The sequence below is a fragment of the Drosophila grimshawi genome, unplaced genomic scaffold, assembly GCF_018153295.1.
Source record: "Drosophila grimshawi isolate 15287-2541.00 unplaced genomic scaffold, ASM1815329v1 contig_44, whole genome shotgun sequence".
Lineage (NCBI taxonomy): Eukaryota > Metazoa > Arthropoda > Insecta > Diptera > Drosophilidae > Drosophila > Drosophila grimshawi.
Genome location: NW_025063240.1, coordinates 21521232 through 21535336, shown reverse-complemented (window position 1 = coordinate 21535336; position 14105 = coordinate 21521232).

Below are 14105 nucleotides of genomic sequence, written 5' to 3'. Positions count from 1 at the left end.
TGCTGCTGCTGCTGCTGCTGCTCCGGCGACTGTTGACTCCATAAACGACATTGTCGAAATATGAGTGTGGGCGTGGCATTAAATCACTGGCTGCAGCTGACAGACGACTGGCAGACGTAATGTCGGAAAAAAAAAGTTTGTTTTCCCATTTTTTTTTGTCACTCAGTTAGTCAAGTATCGTTACTGACAGCTGATTGATGCATTTTGCAATTATTTCTGATGCCCGACTTCATGTCGAGATTGAAAAATTGTCAGTTGCATTGACATAGCAGGCGAAAAAAATACACTAAATATATATATCCAAAAGATGTGTGAAAATTGCGCATATATATTATGATGCTATGATATATTTGGGTATAACGCTGAACAGATGCTGCTCTTAATCGAGATATAAACGAGGCCTATTTTTAGACACTTATTATTTTGTCATAAGTTATGAATGGATATGAAAAGTAAATCGTATATAGATGATTCTTCTCTGCTTGATCATAATATCAAACAACTAATAATATGTAAAATTCATTGATCTGTTGAAAAGTACTTTTTTTTATATGTCACACTTTCAAAAGCATCTTTGAATCCATCAATTATATATTTTCTTCAACAACTTCAAACAAATTAATATCAGCATGCCACATATATCGAGCTCTCCTGCCTAAATCACTCCAACTTTTTATCATCAACAATTTTAAACTTCGACGAATTGAATACATTATGGAGGTTAATTTAAAATATACTTTTTCCTTACGAAAATGTTTAAAATAGTTTTTAAGTATTTCTATCAATTTGACTCATCCTCAACCAACAAACCGAACAAAAAAAAGACAGGTCTTTCTCTCTAGTTGCCTGTTAAGGTTGTTAGTTAAATTACAAAGACTATAGTATATATGTACTCAATATTGTGCAAGTGGCATTATAATCACAGCAATATTTTTGCTTGACCGCATCGTCGAAAGACTTTTCAACTTTTATATTTGCCACATTTTATCAACATTGAAACTTTCGTACAAGAAAATATTACCAAAAGTTATAGCAAAGAAGCCAAAAATTTTGTTCATACCTTTAACTTTATCTTGGCACTTTGACTTGGCCATCGCCTTAGCCTTTACCTTTACCGTTAGCACAGAAGAAAATGCATAGAATTCAACTAATTAGGGCGCTGTGGAACCAGAAGCAGCAGCAGCAGCAGCAGCAGCAGCTCGACAACGTGCAAGAGTTCTTATCGCTTGTGTTGAGGTGCTGAAAAATATTAGAAAGTTTTACAACTCTCTCTCTGCTCGCTGCTCGCTCTGCCTCTTTGCACCATCGAGCTTGCCCCATCGCAATCGCCAGCTCCATCGGTGCCACACGGAAAGTTTTACGTTTGACAGCAGCAGGCAAGGTGCTGGCGGGTTAACGGTTGAGAGTGGTGGCATAGAAATCCAGAACGCAAATGACAGCAAATCCTCACGGCAGCGCAGGGCACTAGACGAAGCACCAGTTGCAGTTGCAGCTGCAACTGCAGATAGCCGCATTCAAATAAATCGGCCATCAGCTTTAAAAATTCAAATGGCAATTTTACAACTTTCGACTTGAAGTAAAAAGTGAAGCAAATCAAAATCAGAAGCACTAGATATAAATCAGCGGGGCAAAGCGAATCCTGTATGGCTTATGAATTGGTTTTAATATTTCTTTTCTTATTTTATTGGTTCCATAATAAATATTCCTCATTGCAACAGAATTACACTAAGATTTAATATATATCGCTGACAGCTAAACACTAAAAAATATATGATATGAAAATATTATTTATAGTTCACTTCTAGGAAATCATAAAGTAAATCTAAATGTTAAAAGACAAGCTGATTTAGTTCGTTGTCGAACTGAAATCACAATCAGAAGTAGAGCTACAGATATGCACATCAATTTAGAGTTAGACAGCAGAAGATGGCAATTTCGCTGACCTAGCTTCTTAAGCAAAACTGGATTGTATTCTTCTTTTTTTTTTACAAATTTTATGGGTATTTGAGTGTAAATTTGTTACAAGGATGCACAAAATGAAAGCCGCTTGTAAACTTAGAAGGAGGACGAAGCAGCAGCAGTAGAAGAAGAGATGTGCGCTGTACGCCTTTTTGGTATAGACTAATTAAGTATTTGGTTACCCGGCTTGGCTTGGAAATGTGAGGCGGCACAGGAGGCAGAGGCAGAGGAAGAGAAAGATTTAGAGGAGCAGCTGAAACTAAGTGAAAACCCAATTTTTGCTAAGCAACGAGGGATCCTTGATGAGGGTTTGTTGACTGCAGCTACTCACAATATTCCCTTACAACCAGCTCGGCGAGCTGTCGCTGCAAGTTAATATTTCATGAGCATTGCCAGCTGAGTAGGAGATGCGTCTCAAGCTCATGTCAAAAGCGATGCCAACTGGCAATAAAAGTGACGCGCAAATTTCAAGCCAAGTGCAACAGAAAAGCATTCAACAAATGCCAGACGCAGTGTGACTACTGTGGCAGAAGCAGATGCAGATACAGAAGCAGCTGGCTGCCGTTGTTTGCGACACATGATTTTGTGCAGCAACCAAGATAAATGCGGTGACTGACATGTCGCATAAGTTGTAATTTGATATGAATTCGTAAATTACACTGCCAATTGCAATATGATATTTCTGTATATAGACATTGCTATCTATGTTTATATATGTGTATTATAATCGTTAAAACACTGCAAAACTGTCAGCTCCCATCAACTATGTGAAAACTGAAACGATTTTCAAAGTTGCAATCGCGACTCTCGATTTGCATTTTAAAATTGCAGCCTCATGTTTTCACGTCTTCTTTAATGCTTCCAATGGAAAGGTTGATTCAAGGGATAGGTCAAAACTTGTCACATCCATAACTTTGCCAAAAACTAAACCGATTTGTTCTGGCTAGAAGTCCCACCTCAATAAATCGAATTGCAGCTAGAGGGTATTTGCTCAACGGCTACTCTCACTTCGAGGTGCACCTCTATCGTTTACTTTTGCATTGTCGCTGCCACACATGTCGTATGCGTAATTTTGGCAACGACACACAGCTTGCGGCATGCTGCAATCAAAAATAGCAATTTGTGCGTCTGCCGCACAAAGTCAAAGGGAGCAGAGAAGACAAGCAGCGAACAGAGAAGTCAGCAGCTAAGCAGCCCCAGGTGAACCGAACTTTGATTAACCCATCACAGGGCATTTGCAGGGCGCGAGTACCTGCCCTCAACCACCACCTCAACCATCCGCTGTCGGAAAACTTGTAACAGACAATGCAACACCATGAAGGGTAGAGGCAAAGGGTAAGGGGCACTATCGAAATTACCAAGCGTTTAAAGTTGCGAACTGAGTTGGTTTCCTATCAAAGACTAATTAAAAACTTTGCCCAGTGCCCGAAAGCGCTAAAAGATTCAAACACTGAGATTCGGATACCAAAAAAGCGACGCCACGTGCAAAGTTTTGTCATTTCGCACGAAATTTCAACAAAGAGTCAAAGTGCAACAACTGCAGCTAATGCAACGCCTGCTCAACCCCCTTCGTCCCCTCTCATTTCTCACGTGTCAGAAATTGGCAACGATTGTCGTTAGCGGCAGCTAAAGGCCAGGCCAAAATCAATGTGAAACGTTCGCATCAGTAAAATCATTAACCACAACCAAAACCAAATGGTAAACAAAAGGTAATTTTTTACTGCTGCAGTTGAATCTATTTTATTTTTTCCCCATTTTTTTTTTCTTTTCTGGCCATTATCGGTGGCCACAGTGCCCATCCGTAGTTACATATAGCAATCAGAACGCGCCGTTGAGCACGATAATAAACCTGTCCACTTTTTGACGGCCCGCGACCCGGAAATTTTTTAATGCACTTCATAAAACTGATTGGGTAAAAATGCTCGAAAAAGGAGTGTTAAATATTAATGTTCTCATATTATGACTAAAGAGTATTTTATATTTGGGAAAATTAAATAAATATATGTGTGTTACATATTTAATAACAGACTTATAATACCCATCGGAGAAACTTTGAAATACATCTGTCACAAACGGCAATCAACGAAATCAATAAATAAAATCTTTGCTCTTTTGTCAACTGCCAGTAATGACATGCAAAAAACAACCTGAACCAACAATTATGTGCAACAAAGACCTGACAGAGAAAACAAAGGTCTTTAAATATGTATTTGCAGGTACAACACAAAGTTGGAGTGTACGACGCGAGAGAGATCGACTTGGAGATACCCTTGACGCAAGAGCTGAGGCAGCTATCGACAAAATAAAATAAAATTAATCTTGTATTTCAAATGCAGTCGAATTTCTCTTTATTATACCCTTTAAATGGAACTATATATATATATTTATTTATCGAGTCATATTTTGTACTTAATGCTGTAAGTTTTCAACTCCTCGGCTTGTTTGTTGCTTGCCCTTTTGCCGTCTATTATTTAAGGCAAAGTTCCAGTAAGTTTGGTTGGACTGCGCGGCGTATGCGTAACGCAAAAGCCAACATTTCAATTTTACGAAAGACATCGCTAAGTTTTATAGTGGCACTGCGGTTACTCAGTGGCCAACAAACAACTCTCCTTTTTCTGTGGCTTTTACTCTTCTTAGCTGTTCCTTTTCGGTTTCCCTCCTGCTGTTTGTCAAACAAATTAGCCAAGAACTTTGGGCCCAAGAAGCGGGGGCTCTGTAACTGTTAGACGTACAGTTATGGCCAACTATTGCTGTTTGTTATTATTGCAGCGCTGGCAATTTGTGAGAATTTAATTAAAGTTTGGCCATCCAGCTTAAAGGCCACTCTAAACAAAAGCATTGCTCCCTCAAGATGAAGAACATGTCAATAACACGCAAATTCCACGCACAGTAGGCCAAAGTGGGTGAAAAGTGCTTTAAAATACTCAAGTTGCTAATACAGAGTAATTACTTTTTCTATTTATATATTTATAACAGTGAAGTTAGTACTAATCTTATATTATCTTGATCAGCATCAAATCCGACTTGATCCATACAACTCCGCTTGTCTGCTTGTCCGTCTGTGCTGCTAGAAACTAGGGACTAAACATGTTGAATTTAAGTCATATAGTCAAATAATCAGCTGAATTTAGGGTATCTTCTAGTCGAGCTCTCTCGTGATTTTTAAATTCTTTCAACAGTTGAAATATTTAGCGAAAAAAGTCAATTTGCAGCCCACAGTGGGTGATTGTGTCAAGTCAGTCAAGTTGATGGAGTGACTCGTCGTTGTCCGTTTGGCCATTTTATTTGGCTGTGCCACTGTCCCAAATTGTTGGCAACATTTTTTATAAGTTTTTATTGTTGTCGTCGGCGATAGGCGGGTCTGCCAGTGGCAGTGACAAAAGGCAGAAGACAGCAGACATCAGATTGGGTGGCAAGGAGACAAGGTTGCCCCTGGCTGCGTTTGCCTCATTCGCACTGGCTGCTCATCAATTACACTTTGCCTCTGCCTGTTGCCACGACAAGCGAAGCTAAAGTTGGAGACGACGATGCTGTTGCAGATGCAGATGCTGTTGCAGATGCTGATTCTGATGCAGATGCAAACGGAGGCAGTCAGTTGACCGGTTGAAAATGATGGCAGCTCATTTGCAAACAAACCACTCAACTCGGCTGCTTAACAAATGCAGCAGTTGCTGATGTTGATGTTGTTGTTGCAGTTGCAGCTGCAGTTGCAGTAGTTGTTGCAACAGCAGCAGTTGCTCAATCAGATGCAATTTGCAGCATGCGGCACACAGAGATTCAATGTTATGGAAAGAGTGCATTAAACGCAAAACACGCACACACTCACACACAGAACACTCACACGCACACAACCCACACACACCCATTATGGGCATCATCTTTGAAATGAGCTTATTAGTCAAAGTCATCCACACACACACACACACACATAAATACGTAATACGGAAAGCTCATTTGCTAGATTCTCGTTATGTGTATGTGGGTGTGTGTGTGTGGCATGTGCGGGAATCGATGAAGCATATGAATTATTCAGCATTTATTGATTGGGCGGTCACCACGAATTGTGGCCAAAACAGCATTTGAACACGTTATGGCTTTTAGTATATTTATTTAGCCACGTTTAGTCCACCCAATTGTAATGCGAATATTAATGCCAATATTTCGATATGTTACAGGTACTCATTATCATCAGCACTAATCACGATGACATTACAATATGCATTTTCAGTTTACATTTTAATTGCTGCTAACCAAACTAAACTGGTTCATTTTATAACGCATTCATTTTAAATTCCAATTAAAAACATTTGACAGCATTTCGAACTGGCTCATCGAAACATGCTGGTCTAATTAGAACTATTAGTTAATTAACATTTAAAACTTACATCGTGATGTATTCTATACATATTCAGGCATTTCAAGCACTCTCGACTGATACACACTCCATACATCATGATGTACGCATCCATTATTATTCGTTGATTAATATTTTTAACTTACATCGTGATATATTATATACATATTCAGGCATGTCAAGCACTCTCGACTGATACACACTTCCTGCATCATGATGTGCGCATCCATCAGCATGTTTAGAATGCAATAAAATATCCACTCACAAATAAAATTTGTTAGTTTTTCTTTTTCGAATAAATCAGCAAGTTTTATCTTAGCACATTTGCAAAAGTGTTGATGCAACGTCTTTTACAACATATGAGAAATAAAAAGAATTTTCATTTGTTTGTGATTGACCCTTTTGGGTTACATAGCTTTTTCTATATATTTTTCTTCTTATTTTTTTTTTGTATAACATTAACGTGGTCGTGTCCATTTCACATTTAAATCCCCACAAGCTATAACAAGGGCGTTTTTGCCTTTGCCTTCAAGCAGAAGTCTATCCCCACCTTGAAATCACATATGTTACACACACAACACACACACACACGCAGCACACACACGTTGTCATTGTCGTTTGTTCAGTTACATATCCGACTCTCCATCGTTCAATGCACATTTGCTGTCCATTCCTACATTTTGTCCGAAGCCATTGTCACCTTTTTTTCTTTTCTTTTGGCCTATACAAATCGAGCTAAAGCAAAAACGCCCAGAAGCTATCCAAAGAAAGCAAACTGTCAGTGTGGCTTGTTGTCCTTTTATTACACCGCTCCCCACTGCTGCTTTGTCGGTGGAGCAACATCTTATATGCTATGCCAAAAACCAACTGTCAACGCAGCAGTTTCCTTTTCTCCAACTGATTTTTCTCTACTTCTATTTTTATTTCCATTCAGCCTTTTGATTTGGTGCGTATTCTATCTATGAGTGTGTGTATGTGTGCGTGTGGCAAACTTGGAACTGTCAGCTGTCCGCTTGCCACTTCTTGTTGCATCTAATCGCATAAATATGTTGCCAATGAGTGTGTCAGTATGTGTGTGTGTGTGTTTGAGTGTGTGTGGCTACTGCATATTTTATAAGCAAACATGGCATGTTCCACTTGAGGCATTGCCTGCTCCTGTTGCTGTTTCACCTGTTTTTATCAGCCTGGTTAAAGACAAGTTCACAGCAACTGTGCAGGAAATGCAGTTGGGCAGCATCGTCAAATGATCTGTGCGCTTAATTGTAAAGGGCATCAAGCTGCCACATGCACATACACTGAGAAACACACAACAAAGCTAATGCAAATGGAAAGCTGACATCATATTTGTATGCTAATTTTTCTTTTGTACAATTTCAACCCAACAACTTCAAATAGAAACAGAGAGAATTCTCGTGATTTGTGTACAAAATTGGAATCATTGTTTTTCTGAGTGTAGCTTTTGTTGAGGTACAGCAACAGTCAGCTCTGGAGCTGTTCGTTCGACTCCGAGCTGGCTTAATGATAGTCTCAATTATGGGCCAAGCATCTCCGGGCTTTGTACCCATATCGCATCCACCATTTTTGGCCCTGACTCGGCACTGGCTCTCTCTCTCTCTGACTATCTCTGACTATTGGCCTGGTTTTTGCCCAATATGGCCCAGTGCCAGTTGGCCACGCCTTTGTGTGTCTAACTGCAAACAGTTTGCATGTGTGCGTCTGTGTTTGCCTGGGTGTGTGTGTGTGTGTGTTTATGTGTGCGACAAAGGCAACTTAACAGCCATTGTGCAAATGTTCCCTCCTCCAACTCCCCCTCCCCCTCCACAAAATAGGGCAATTTAAAGCGTTTACTTTAATTTCGCTTCCTTTTGCAACTTGTCTTTTTTTTACCTCTTTCGCTTTTTTTTAATCATTTATTTAACTTGCACTTAAAACAAGCGCGGGCAATATAATATCGAAAACTTTGAACTGTTTTACCCGCGTTGCACTTTCTATGTTTTTGTACTTTGAAAGAGGATATTATACTTATCTATATATATAGGTATAGGTATATATATATATGAAGTATGCATTGGAGGAGAAGTCTTTGACTTCATAAAGTTCATATATTTTTGAGCAGCATAACTAGTCAAGTTAATACAACCCAGTCTGTTTGTCTGATTGATTTTTACTCTGCAAACTAGAGGAGTGTTTGTGCTTCGGTCAATATTTACTACTATAATATCCACAACTATTATTCAAACTGAAAGTTTAAAGTTGTAAGTCTGCAAGGGTATATCATCTTCGGCTTGACTATGTAAGCCATTCGTTCTTGTTTCTGCAACACTTTACTAAGTTTTTAAGTTTGCTAAAAATGTTGCAATGAAAATTGTTTTTACCATAATTCGAGAATTCTTAAGTTGAAGCTATCGCTAGTTGAAAATTACCTACCTATATATATATATATATTTAATTCCTCCTCCACGCTGAGCTGCTTCATGCCCGGATATATGCTTGAGCCGGCATTGGCTCATCTTATCCTAATTGAAATTCAATAAATATTCCAATGTAATTTCTTGTATGCTAGTATTATCCGAGAGCTATTGGCAACTTTTACAAAGTGTTTCTCATTCTCTATTTTTTTGTGTGTGAGCGGAAACTTCTGAGAACTGTGTAAGGATGTTGGGGATGTTGGAGCAGTAAGTGGAGGGGTTTGGGTGGTTTGCTCATTGTGCCATCGACTTTTGGCTGTTTGAGTTTACATTTTCATTTTCATTTTTATGATATTGTAATATATTTGCTTTCAGCGCATAATTGACATGGGTCGTTTATTCAGGCAGCAGGCGTCGATTTTTCATCCTATTTTTATATTGCCCTCATTTACCTACCCGATGATCCTAAATTTGCCCAGTCTTGCCTTGCCTTGCCTGTTTTGAACAAATTGGCCACGCTCAGGTTACTTTTTGGCAGGGCATCGGGGAAAAAAGGTTAAGCTAAGTACTCAGCGGCTGGTATCAGTGTCTCAGTATCGACATTGGCATCGGCATCGGCATCGGCATCGGCATCGGTTTGGTTTTGCTTTTGCTTTTGTTGTTGGGATTGGGATAGGAATTGTTTGGGGATTGGGATTGGGATTCGTTTGGTTGTTTGGACAGCTGGCACTTCATTGGCAGTTTGCTAGGTTATTAAATTTCTTGAGCCAACTTTTTGATGGCTTCATTTTAAATGCCGTAGCATTTCATAATTTTTTGGCTCGACTTTATGTTCATTTTGCTGGCTGTTCATGGCCGGCAATTTGCATTTTCAACTAGTTAAAGTCACAAATCTCAGCTCTAAATTCATAATCACACCCCAAAGTGTCATCCGGCTAAATTAAATTCTGTGTGTGTCTGTGTGTAGGAGACAGTTGAATAAACTTGAAATAGATTTGATTTAGAAAGAAAGCACGAAAGAAAGAAAACCGTGAATTATAATATTGGGACTTTAATCTTTATAGACTTAGCTTTTTTTATATTCATGTCATTCCAAGCTCAAATCTTGTTACGAAACAATTTCAAGCAGTAATAATATTTTCTAAATTTATTCCACTTTTTGAACAATTAACTAGCTGAACAAAATTGTGATTGCATAATAAATATAAATGAATAATAATTAAAATAAATAACAAGTTCACTTAAATGGGAATTCCGAGTTCAGCAGGAGCTTACAACGCAAAATGGAAAAGTTGTGGTATTGAAAGTTTTGTGTGTGTGTGTATATTCCATATCTCAGTGTGTGTGGAGTGTGTGTGTGAACACGGTTCGTCCTAATCAAAGATTTGAGTGATTTTTCAAGACGAAATACGCCCACACTTTGGGCCATTTGAGCGCAACTTGCCAAACAAATATAAAAATAAATTGTTCTAAGACCCACACAACAACACATACACACAGTTGCCTGGCTGCGCTGCTGTCTGTATCTGTATCTTTTCTATTGCCACATTGTTAAAATCTATTAGCCACATTAAGTGCGGCTCGTAAAATTCGATTGCATCATTTGTTTGCCTCTCTCTCTCTCTCTCTCTCTGTCTCTGTCTATCTGTCTGTCTGTCTGTCTTCCTCTCGCTCGTACACTAGACAGTTGGCAGCCTGGTTCTATAGAAGCCTGGAGAGAAGCACGCGTTTGGCTTCCATCTATTTTGGGGCTCTGCAAAAAGTATTTCAAAACAAGTTTCGTCTATTAAAATAATATGGCATTGCTGTGTGAGAAGACTGATACGCACGCCTCTTGCCAATAAACAAATAGGTTAATCGACACCAGCAACTAGCTCAGCTGTTTCCCCTCTCTCTCTCCCTCTCCCTCTCTCTTTTTCTTTCTCTCTCTATCTCTTAAGTGCTCTGGTGTTTTGTTTTGCTGTAACCTCAACTCTCAACTTTTGCACATGGCATTAGCTGCCATTACACAGCACAGTTTCAGTTTACACTCAACAACAGCACTCAGCTAACAAGTAACATGATTCAACATTGCCAGCGAATTAACCATATCAAAGCGATATGTTGCCAACAGACATTAGCCCGAATTTCATATAACTTTTGCCTGACAGCATGATAAGAACCAATTTATACTCTTCCACCTGAGTACAAAAAATCCTATTTAAAACTTTGTTTTACAATATAAATTAACAAAATAAACATGTACATAAAAAACATGTTCGTAGTTTTTAAAAGCACAATGCGCAGCAAAATCATTTAAGTGTTGAAAACTGAACACCCATTAAAAAGGGGCAAAAGGGGTATAATGTAATTAAAGGGGGTAACACACCTTATTATTCAGAAAGTACAGCTCTACCTCCAAGGCAGGCAACAGCTAAACTCTATTATAAAAGTCAATTCAGTAAATTTCATTACTTCAGAATTTTAGAGAGGATTTTATCTAAAAATAAGGTTTTTGCATTTCCACTTTTTTGAAATGCATTTCTCAATAATAATAACATATATTTTTGGGACTTGCTTTTCTAATTTTTTGAAATTGTTTTTCTTATATTTAGAAATAATTCAAGAAAATTTTATATTTTTCAGTGAGTGCGAAAGCTTCTCTCAGCATCTTTCTAATGGGGCACGTTTATCTAAGATGTGTGTGTGACTTATGCAAAGCTTGAGACTTCAGGGTAACTGTCAGTCGAGCACTCTCGACTAGCGCTTTCTTACTTGTTCATTGTTGACTTGGTTAGTGGCAACTGAACGATTTACAAACCATTTGCGTTGAGCGAATTTTGAACACAAGCTCTGCTGTGGCATGTGTTGCATGCGTTGCAAATATGCGTAGATAGCTGCTGAGCTTAAAGTGCTTATTGCGCTAATGCGTCGCAAAGTATGCAACAGCACGCAGAATAAGTGAATGAATGTGGCACATGCGAAATGCGCGATTCGCGATGCCACATGATAAAATGCACATATGGTCAATTACAATTGTTATAGATTTACATTAAGCAGCGTAAAACGAAAACTGTTTCTGGTAAAACGAAAACTGTTTCTGGTTTCTGCGTTCGGGTTTCGGTTTTCGGGTTTCGGGTTGTGTGCTGTGATGTGCTACCAACTGGTTTAGTACGGTGGCATGTGGCATGTGCCAAATGTCAATCATTCTGGCAATGTAGTCAAATCAACTGTCAAATAAGCGTTGCAACATGCGTTTGCCTTTGCCAATGGACACTTGTATTCGTGTGTGTGTGCAGCACTCAACAGCAATTCAATTCAGAATGCAAACATGCAACAGCAATCGAGTTACACACACACTCGGTGTGTGAGTTTACATATGTGTGTGTGTCACAGTCAAAGGAGGCACCTAACAGAACTAATAGGAACAGCCAACCGGGAGCCAAACGGCTATAAATGCATTTGTCAACAGCAGCAACAACATTCAACAGTGGCAAGTGTGCCAAAACACCAGTCAAATAATTCCCTTAGCCAGCATCACCGTTTTGGCCAATCTTAAGAATTTAATTGAAAACAGCAGTCTCAAATTTGAAAAGGTGGAATGCCAAATGCTTCCTGTGTGACAAATATCTAAATGCTTCTCGTCTTTTACCATTGGCAATTGAAGCTGAATGTAAAACAGAACTTGAAGCGAGTGGACAGAAACTTGTTGTTTAGTTTTACCATCCAAATTGTGTGCCTTGTGAATGGAGACTAGAGTTTAGAATGTGTTTTATGCAGCTATTGTGAGCATTGAGCAAAGGATAAAGGTAATCGGAAATGGAATCGGGAACAGTGCTCAGATTGGAATTGAAGAACGCATTTTCTTGCTGAACCTGCCTTAAACCTTTTGTCCTAATTAAAATTTTATTACGCAGTGCCCAGTTAGCCTGTCAGTCAGTCGGTCAGTCAGTGAATCAGTCCAAAGGCGAGTATTAATATTTTACCCTGCAGGTGTTTATATGCCCATAAAGACTGGCCAAATCTTTTAGCACTTTCTGGCAACCCTTAAATATTAACCGCTCCCCATTGCTCTATCCCTGGCATTCATCAGTTACCAGCAAACAGGTTCTTTTAAGCCCTTTTCTTTGTCTTAGACGGCCAGCAAGCTTCGAAATTTAACAAACCCCATTGCCTTTCAGCAATCCTACGCACACACACAGTTTTCTTTTGGGCCATTTGCTTGGCCATTTGTGCCACCTTTTGGCCCGGTCCAGTAACGATGTCCATGACAATATAGTCGCACCTTTTGCTGATTTTTATTTCGTTTCCATTTCCATTGGCATTGGCATTGGCATTTTATTGAGCCACACACACAGAGCAGAGCAGAGGCAACCTTTTGGCTGTGCTTATTACTCCAAGCAGTCATAAACGCTCAAATGAGCTTTTGAACGCAGTAAAACGCATTTAAGTATATGTATATATATAAATATATATATATTTATATATATATATGTATATAGTATTCCCCACTCTATGCACCCTATATATAATCACAATTATTTGGCCATCAATATTATGACGTCAATAAATTGGCCATAAATAATGCTTACAATAAATGTCGTTCCATTAACGTCCTTGAAAACTGTGTGTGTGTGTGTGTGTGTGCATTTAATACAATTTAAATTTATGTTAGTAATTTAAGTTCAAGAAAAAAGAAATGATAAGAGATAGGGTAGTAGAAAATGGGGCAAAGCATGCACAGGAAAATCGCTGCAGAAGCGTCCTTTAAGTCCCGAGGGACTCGTTAATCAGCATTTTTATGCTTGCCTTGCTAATGATGTGTCTGGGACGGGCTTTTTCCTTTTGTCCACCTTTCTGTGTGTTGGATGTGTGTGTGTGTTTTTTCTCACCTGGCAGACAACGCTTGTCGCTGTTTTACACCTAAATTAAGTAAAGCTATCCTTGGGGTATTTAGAGAAAGATAGATAAAGAGAGACAGATAGAGAGAGAGAGAGAGAGACAGATAGTGAGAGAGAGAGAGGGGGGGAGTGTAGAGGGCTTACAGAGGGATGCAGGACCGGCCGACACGGATTCAGATATTGTGTGCCATTGCCAATTGAAATGCTGTCCGCGCAAACCTATTACAAAATTTACAGGCTGTGAAAATGGTTTTGATATTTAGAAAGATATGCTTGAAATATGTGGCCCAGTTTCGTTTTTCATTAGCAAATATTTTTAATTGGGGCAAACAGATTAGCTATAAGAGATAGGAGAAGGTGTGGACACTTTTTTGCTAAATCAGGTATGAATACTTTAGATACTATAAGAACTGGAGACTTTGAATTTGGTATATTAAGCATTTTCATTTGCACAATTGTATTGATGTCGCAGCCTTCTAATTGGTATCTAGAATATACTCAGAC